Genomic DNA, 7,051 nt, shown 5'->3' on the forward strand with positions numbered 1-7,051 from the left:
CTGACTTATTTCAGATCACATCTGTCGATTCGTAGTGGTTCGTTATTTTCAAGGCATTCCTAGCACGTTTAAAATGCTTAAGGATGCACGTTTGAACAAAAGAAAGGTAGTATGAAAAGAGGGCTGGCAGGGATAGCGGCGTAAAAAGGAGAAAATGAAGTGGAGCCAACAGCACCCGGTGTTCCCAGGCGGTCACCCATCCAAGTACTAACCGGGCCCGATGTTGCTTAACTTCGGTGATCGGACGAGAACCGGTGTATTCAACATGGTATGGCCGTTGGCGCCCTTATACTGTAGCCGCACGACAGAAGACGCCTCTGCCTCTTCTCCCAACACACACAATCGCCGTTTTCGGTGACACATTTGACGCAGAGCACGTCCTTCCGCAACAGCTGGAGCCTCGAAGGCGGCGCGGAGTGCGCGGCGTCCGGCGTCTCAGAGGCGTCTGCCGAACTGGCGGTCGCGCCGCGCCGCGCCGCACCGCCACTTGCGTGAGACACGCGGCTGCTCGGTGCGCCGCCTGTCATTCGTTTCGCTTGGTGCGTGCGGCGTCCGACACTCGCGGGCGACGCATCTTGTTCCCGTTATCCGGCGGGGGGCTGTAGCAGTGTCCTGCTGGAGGGCGCCCCCGGCAGCTTCCTCACCTGACACACGCCGCGCGGGGCGCTTCCACATATTTGCGTGATCTGTGCAGTGCATTCGCACCTGTCCTCTTCCGTCCCGACTTGTCCCGACTTTGCTCGACTGCCGCTCGCTGCCGCTCGGGTAGTGGCCCATATGACAGCACAAGCACGACAAACATCTGCGAGACGGGCGTGGGCCTAACGGGCGTGTCCGAGACGCCGTTTGCGGCCAGCAGACCTGTGCAAAGGTGCGGAAACAGGGACACAAGACACAGGAGGGTCGCCAAAGCATCCATCTCTTCTAGCGACGAAAGATACATTTTTGTTTGCAGTCGTACACTGCTGCAAAACAATAAGCCCTGACGTATTTCAGAACATAGCTGTCGGTTCATACTGTTTTGTTACCTTCAGGCACTTTTAAGAAATCTTCCTTGGCACATTCTTCTTCGAACTGAGGCCATTAATATCGAATCTTATGTTTATTACAGTCGTTTAATTTTTTTTTTTTTTTTTTTTTTTTGTGGTGTTTTGCACTGCTATGAACTAGTAGGTGGCCCTGACTTATTTCAGATCACATCTGTCGATTCGTAGTGGTTCGTTATTTTCAAGGCATTCCTAGCACGTTTAAAATGCTTAAGGATGCACGTTTGAACAAAAGAAAGGTAGTATGAAAAGAGGGCTGGCAGGGATAGCGGCGTAAAAAGGAGAAAATGAAGTGGAGCCAACAGCACCCGGTGTTCCCAGGCGGTCACCCATCCAAGTACTAACCGGGCCCGATGTTGCTTAACTTCGGTGATCGGACGAGAACCGGTGTATTCAACATGGTATGGCCGTTGGCGCCCTTATACTGTAGCCGCACGACAGAAGACGCCTCTGCCTCTTCTCCCAACACACACAATCGCCGTTTTCGGTGACACATTTGACGCAGAGCACGTCCTTCCGCAACAGCTGGAGCCTCGAAGGCGGCGCGGAGTGCGCGGCGTCCGGCGTCTCAGAGGCGTCTGCCGAACTGGCGGTCGCGCCGCGCCGCGCCGCACCGCCACTTGCGTGAGACACGCGGCTGCTCGGTGCGCCGCCTGTCATTCGTTTCGCTTGGTGCGTGCGGCGTCCGACACTCGCGGGCGACGCATCTTGTTCCCGTTATCCGGCGGGGGGCTGTAGCAGTGTCCTGCTGGAGGGCGCCCCCGGCAGCTTCCTCACCTGACACACGCCGCGCGGGGCGCTTCCACATATTTGCGTGATCTGTGCAGTGCATTCGCACCTGTCCTCTTCCGTCCCGACTTGTCCCGACTTTGCTCGACTGCCGCTCGCTGCCGCTCGGGTAGTGGCCCATATGACAGCACAAGCACGACAAACATCTGCGAGACGGGCGTGGGCCTAACGGGCGTGTCCGAGACGCCGTTTGCGGCCAGCAGACCTGTGCAAAGGTGCGGAAACAGGGACACAAGACACAGGAGGGTCGCCAAAGCATCCATCTCTTCTAGCGACGAAAGATACATTTTTGTTTGCAGTCGTACACTGCTGCAAAACAATAAGCCCTGACGTATTTCAGAACATAGCTGTCGGTTCATACTGTTTTGTTACCTTCAGGCACTTTTAAGAAATCTTCCTTGGCACATTCTTCTTCGAACTGAGGCCATTAATATCGTATCTTATGTTTATTACAGTCGTTTATTTTCATTTTTTTTTTTTTTGTGGTTTTTTGCACTGCTACGAAACAGTAGGTGGCCCTGACTTATTTCAGATCACATCTGTCGATTCGTAGTGGTTCGTTATTTTCAAGGCATTCCTAGCACGTTTAAAATGCTTAAGGATGCACGTTTGAACAAAAGAAAGGTAGTATGAAAAGAGGGCTGGCAGGGATAGCGGCGTAAAAAGGAGAAAATGAAGTGGAGCCAACAGCACCCGGTGTTCCCAGGCGGTCACCCATCCAAGTACTAACCGGGCCCGATGTTGCTTAACTTCGGTGATCGGACGAGAACCGGTGTATTCAACATGGTATGGCCGTTGGCGCCCTTATACTGTAGCCGCACGACAGAAGACGCCTCTGCCTCTTCTCCCAACACACACAATCGCCGTTTTCGGTGACACATTTGACGCAGAGCACGTCCTTCCGCAACAGCTGGAGCCTCGAAGGCGGCGCGGAGTGCGCGGCGTCCGGCGTCTCAGAGGCGTCTGCCGAACTGGCGGTCGCGCCGCGCCGCGCCGCACCGCCACTTGCGTGAGACACGCGGCTGCTCGGTGCGCCGCCTGTCATTCGTTTCGCTTGGTGCGTGCGGCGTCCGACACTCGCGGGCGACGCATCTTGTTCCCGTTATCCGGCGGGGGGCTGTAGCAGTGTCCTGCTGGAGGGCGCCCCCGGCAGCTTCCTCACCTGACACACGCCGCGCGGGGCGCTTCCACATATTTGCGTGATCTGTGCAGTGCATTCGCACCTGTCCTCTTCCGTCCCGACTTGTCCCGACTTTGCTCGACTGCCGCTCGCTGCCGCTCGGGTAGTGGCCCATATGACAGCACAAGCACGACAAACATCTGCGAGACGGGCGTGGGCCTAACGGGCGTGTCCGAGACGCCGTTTGCGGCCAGCAGACCTGTGCAAAGGTGCGGAAACAGGGACACAAGACACAGGAGGGTCGCCAAAGCATCCATCTCTTCTAGCGACGAAAGATACATTTTTGTTTGCAGTCGTACACTGCTGCAAAACAATAAGCCCTGACGTATTTCAGAACATAGCTGTCGGTTCATACTGTTTTGTTACCTTCAGGCACTTTTAAGAAATCTTCCTTGGCACATTCTTCTTCGAACTGAGGCCATTAATATCGAATCTTATGTTTATTACAGTCGTTTAATTTTTTTTTTTTTTTTTTTTTTTTTGTGGTGTTTTGCACTGCTATGAACTAGTAGGTGGCCCTGACTTATTTCAGATCACATCTGTCGATTCGTAGTGGTTCGTTATTTTCAAGGCATTCCTAGCACGTTTAAAATGCTTAAGGATGCACGTTTGAACAAAAGAAAGGTAGTATGAAAAGAGGGCTGGCAGGGATAGCGGCGTAAAAAGGAGAAAATGAAGTGGAGCCAACAGCACCCGGTGTTCCCAGGCGGTCACCCATCCAAGTACTAACCGGGCCCGATGTTGCTTAACTTCGGTGATCGGACGAGAACCGGTGTATTTTTTTTTTTTTTTTTTTGTTTCTTTTTTATTTTTTTTTTTTTGGTTTTTCTTTTTTTATTTTTTTTTTTTCTTTCTTTTTTTTTTTTTTTTTGCTTTTTTATTTTTCTTTGTTTATTTTCTTTGTTTGTTTTTTTTTTGCTTTTTTAACAATGTATAAAACTGGAACCTCATCCTATTACTCAGTTACTCTCTTTCTGTAACTTTGTCCATTTTATTACTTTTTTCGAAAAATAGTCTTACGTGTACTAGTTTACAGGCTGGCACATGACAAAGATAGACAAATGAATGGAGACTGGTTGTGTTTCACCAGCTAACACTAACTATATATCTAAACTTAATTTTGATGAACCTGCGCGTAAGACGCAAATAAGGTCAGTGTGCGTATCATCAAAGCTCAATGGCGAGACTGAAAGACCATTGATACAAATAAAAGGGGCTCGGAATCATCTTACAGTTGTCTCGCATACGCATGATGCAATGCAGATGATAAAAAATTAGCAAAATATTCTTTGTGTTTATTACTATTTTTGATCTTACAATATTGGTCCCAAATATGAGTCAAAAAGGTGAGCGCATCGTGAATTTGCCGGTCAATGAGGGCGTAAACAGTGTGGCCCAACAACCACACAGCAGTATTGTGTTTTGGCCGCGGGAAATATTTGAAATCAGGTACAATGACACTGTCAACTGAGACGCGCGCCGGAGTAGTTCGCGTGATGAGAGCCACCATTATCTGGCAAGTCCTCCACACATCGGAAACAGATTGGCATTGCAGACGGTGTTCTCTGGTGTCAGGCATGCCACATCTGCTACAGTTGGGGGAGGCAAGAAGCTGAATATCGGCTAAACGCTGATTGGTGGGCAGTGTGTTGTTGACTAGTTTGTACCATAACGCAGACACATCGGACGGGAGAATACTGCTATTAACATTTGACCACACCTGCTTCCAGTTAACAGTAGGTAAGCGGACTTCCAATTTACTAGGGGGGGGTTGTCCCATCAATTCAGTATATAGTTGCCGTGCTGTCCTGTGTGGATTCGTGGCCGTGCGGAGGATATAGCTTTTATTTAGAATATAGTCTCGTACAAAGGACATACGGTAAGGAATGTTGGCCACCGATACTGGGGCGCTTTCAGATTCTGGCCGATAGATTTCTAGCAGGGATGCTGTCGATCCATCGGGAAAGCCGGCCTGCATTTCAGCGGTGCGGTTGACAAGCAACGCTGCACATTTTCGACTGAAGTCTACTAGCCCGAGTCCTCCATGTGACGGGTCCAAGACACAAACTGCTGCTCGCACTTTAAAAATTTCGTGGCGCCAGAGTAACCAGTATACTGCCTGAGATATAGCGCGTCCTATTTGTTTTGGCACGCTAAGCAGTTGCGCCATATACCACGCCTTTGAGAGAATAAAGCAATTGATTAATTTGACTTTCTCAACATGGTATGGCCGTTGGCGCCCTTATACTGTAGCCGCACGACAGAAGACGCCTCTGCCTCTTCTCCCAACACACACAATCGCCGTTTTCGGTGACACATTTGACGCAGAGCACGTCCTTCCGCAACAGCTGGAGCCTCGAAGGCGGCGCGGAGTGCGCGGCGTCCGGCGTCTCAGAGGCGTCTGCCGAACTGGCGGTCGCGCCGCGCCGCGCCGCACCGCCACTTGCGTGAGACACGCGGCTGCTCGGTGCGCCGCCTGTCATTCGTTTCGCTTGGTGCGTGCGGCGTCCGACACTCGCGGGCGACGCATCTTGTTCCCGTTATCCGGCGGGGGGCTGTAGCAGTGTCCTGCTGGAGGGCGCCCCCGGCAGCTTCCTCACCTGACACACGCCGCGCGGGGCGCTTCCACATATTTGCGTGATCTGTGCAGTGCATTCGCACCTGTCCTCTTCCGTCCCGACTTGTCCCGACTTTGCTCGACTGCCGCTCGCTGCCGCTCGGGTAGTGGCCCATATGACAGCACAAGCACGACAAACATCTGCGAGACGGGCGTGGGCCTAACGGGCGTGTCCGAGACGCCGTTTGCGGCCAGCAGACCTGTGCAAAGGTGCGGAAACAGGGACACAAGACACAGGAGGGTCGCCAAAGCATCCATCTCTTCTAGCGACGAAAGATACATTTTTGTTTGCAGTCGTACACTGCTGCAAAACAATAAGCCCTGACGTATTTCAGAACATAGCTGTCGGTTCATACTGTTTTGTTACCTTCAGGCACTTTTAAGAAATCTTCCTTGGCACATTCTTCTTCGAACTGAGGCCATTAATATCGTATCTTATGTTTATTACAGTCGTTTATTTTCATTTTTTTTTTTTTTGTGGTTTTTTGCACTGCTACGAAACAGTAGGTGGCCCTGACTTATTTCAGATCACATCTGTCGATTCGTAGTGGTTCGTTATTTTCAAGGCATTCCTAGCACGTTTAAAATGCTTAAGGATGCACGTTTGAACAAAAGAAAGGTAGTATGAAAAGAGGGCTGGCAGGGATAGCGGCGTAAAAAGGAGAAAATGAAGTGGAGCCAACAGCACCCGGTGTTCCCAGGCGGTCACCCATCCAAGTACTAACCGGGCCCGATGTTGCTTAACTTCGGTGATCGGACGAGAACCGGTGTATTCAACATGGTATGGCCGTTGGCGCCCTTATACTGTAGCCGCACGACAGAAGACGCCTCTGCCTCTTCTCCCAACACACACAATCGCCGTTTTCGGTGACACATTTGACGCAGAGCACGTCCTTCCGCAACAGCTGGAGCCTCGAAGGCGGCGCGGAGTGCGCGGCGTCCGGCGTCTCAGAGGCGTCTGCCGAACTGGCGGTCGCGCCGCGCCGCGCCGCACCGCCACTTGCGTGAGACACGCGGCTGCTCGGTGCGCCGCCTGTCATTCGTTTCGCTTGGTGCGTGCGGCGTCCGACACTCGCGGGCGACGCATCTTGTTCCCGTTATCCGGCGGGGGGCTGTAGCAGTGTCCTGCTGGAGGGCGCCCCCGGCAGCTTCCTCACCTGACACACGCCGCGCGGGGCGCTTCCACATATTTGCGTGATCTGTGCAGTGCATTCGCACCTGTCCTCTTCCGTCCCGACTTGTCCCGACTTTGCTCGACTGCCGCTCGCTGCCGCTCGGGTAGTGGCCCATATGACAGCACAAGCACGACAAACATCTGCGAGACGGGCGTGGGCCTAACGGGCGTGTCCGAGACGCCGTTTGCGGCCAGCAGACCTGTGCAAAGGTGCGGAAACAGGGACACAAGACACAGGAGGGTCG

The 7,051-nt window shown here is 52.4% G+C and overlaps 4 non-coding genes across 4 annotated transcripts; all 4 read right to left on the reverse strand.

Annotated features, from left to right (window-relative positions):
- Positions 1-163: 163 nt before the first annotated feature.
- On the reverse strand, positions 164-282 carry LOC124621201. The gene has a single exon (XR_006980549.1). It is a non-coding gene; the product is annotated as a 5S ribosomal RNA (ribosomal RNA).
- A 1,060-nt stretch (positions 283-1,342) lies between these two features.
- On the reverse strand, positions 1,343-1,461 carry LOC124621212. Its single transcript, XR_006980550.1, has one exon. It is a non-coding gene; the product is annotated as a 5S ribosomal RNA (ribosomal RNA).
- Positions 1,462-2,516: 1,055 nt separating this feature from the next.
- LOC124621224 lies at positions 2,517-2,635 on the reverse strand. Its single transcript, XR_006980551.1, has one exon. It is a non-coding gene; the product is annotated as a 5S ribosomal RNA (ribosomal RNA).
- A 3,673-nt stretch (positions 2,636-6,308) lies between these two features.
- Positions 6,309-6,427, reverse strand: LOC124621228. Its single transcript, XR_006980552.1, has one exon. It is a non-coding gene; the product is annotated as a 5S ribosomal RNA (ribosomal RNA).
- Positions 6,428-7,051: the final 624 nt, after the last annotated feature.

This window comes from Schistocerca americana, chromosome 6, assembly GCF_021461395.2.
Source record: "Schistocerca americana isolate TAMUIC-IGC-003095 chromosome 6, iqSchAmer2.1, whole genome shotgun sequence".
NCBI classification, from domain to species: domain Eukaryota; kingdom Metazoa; phylum Arthropoda; class Insecta; order Orthoptera; family Acrididae; genus Schistocerca; species Schistocerca americana.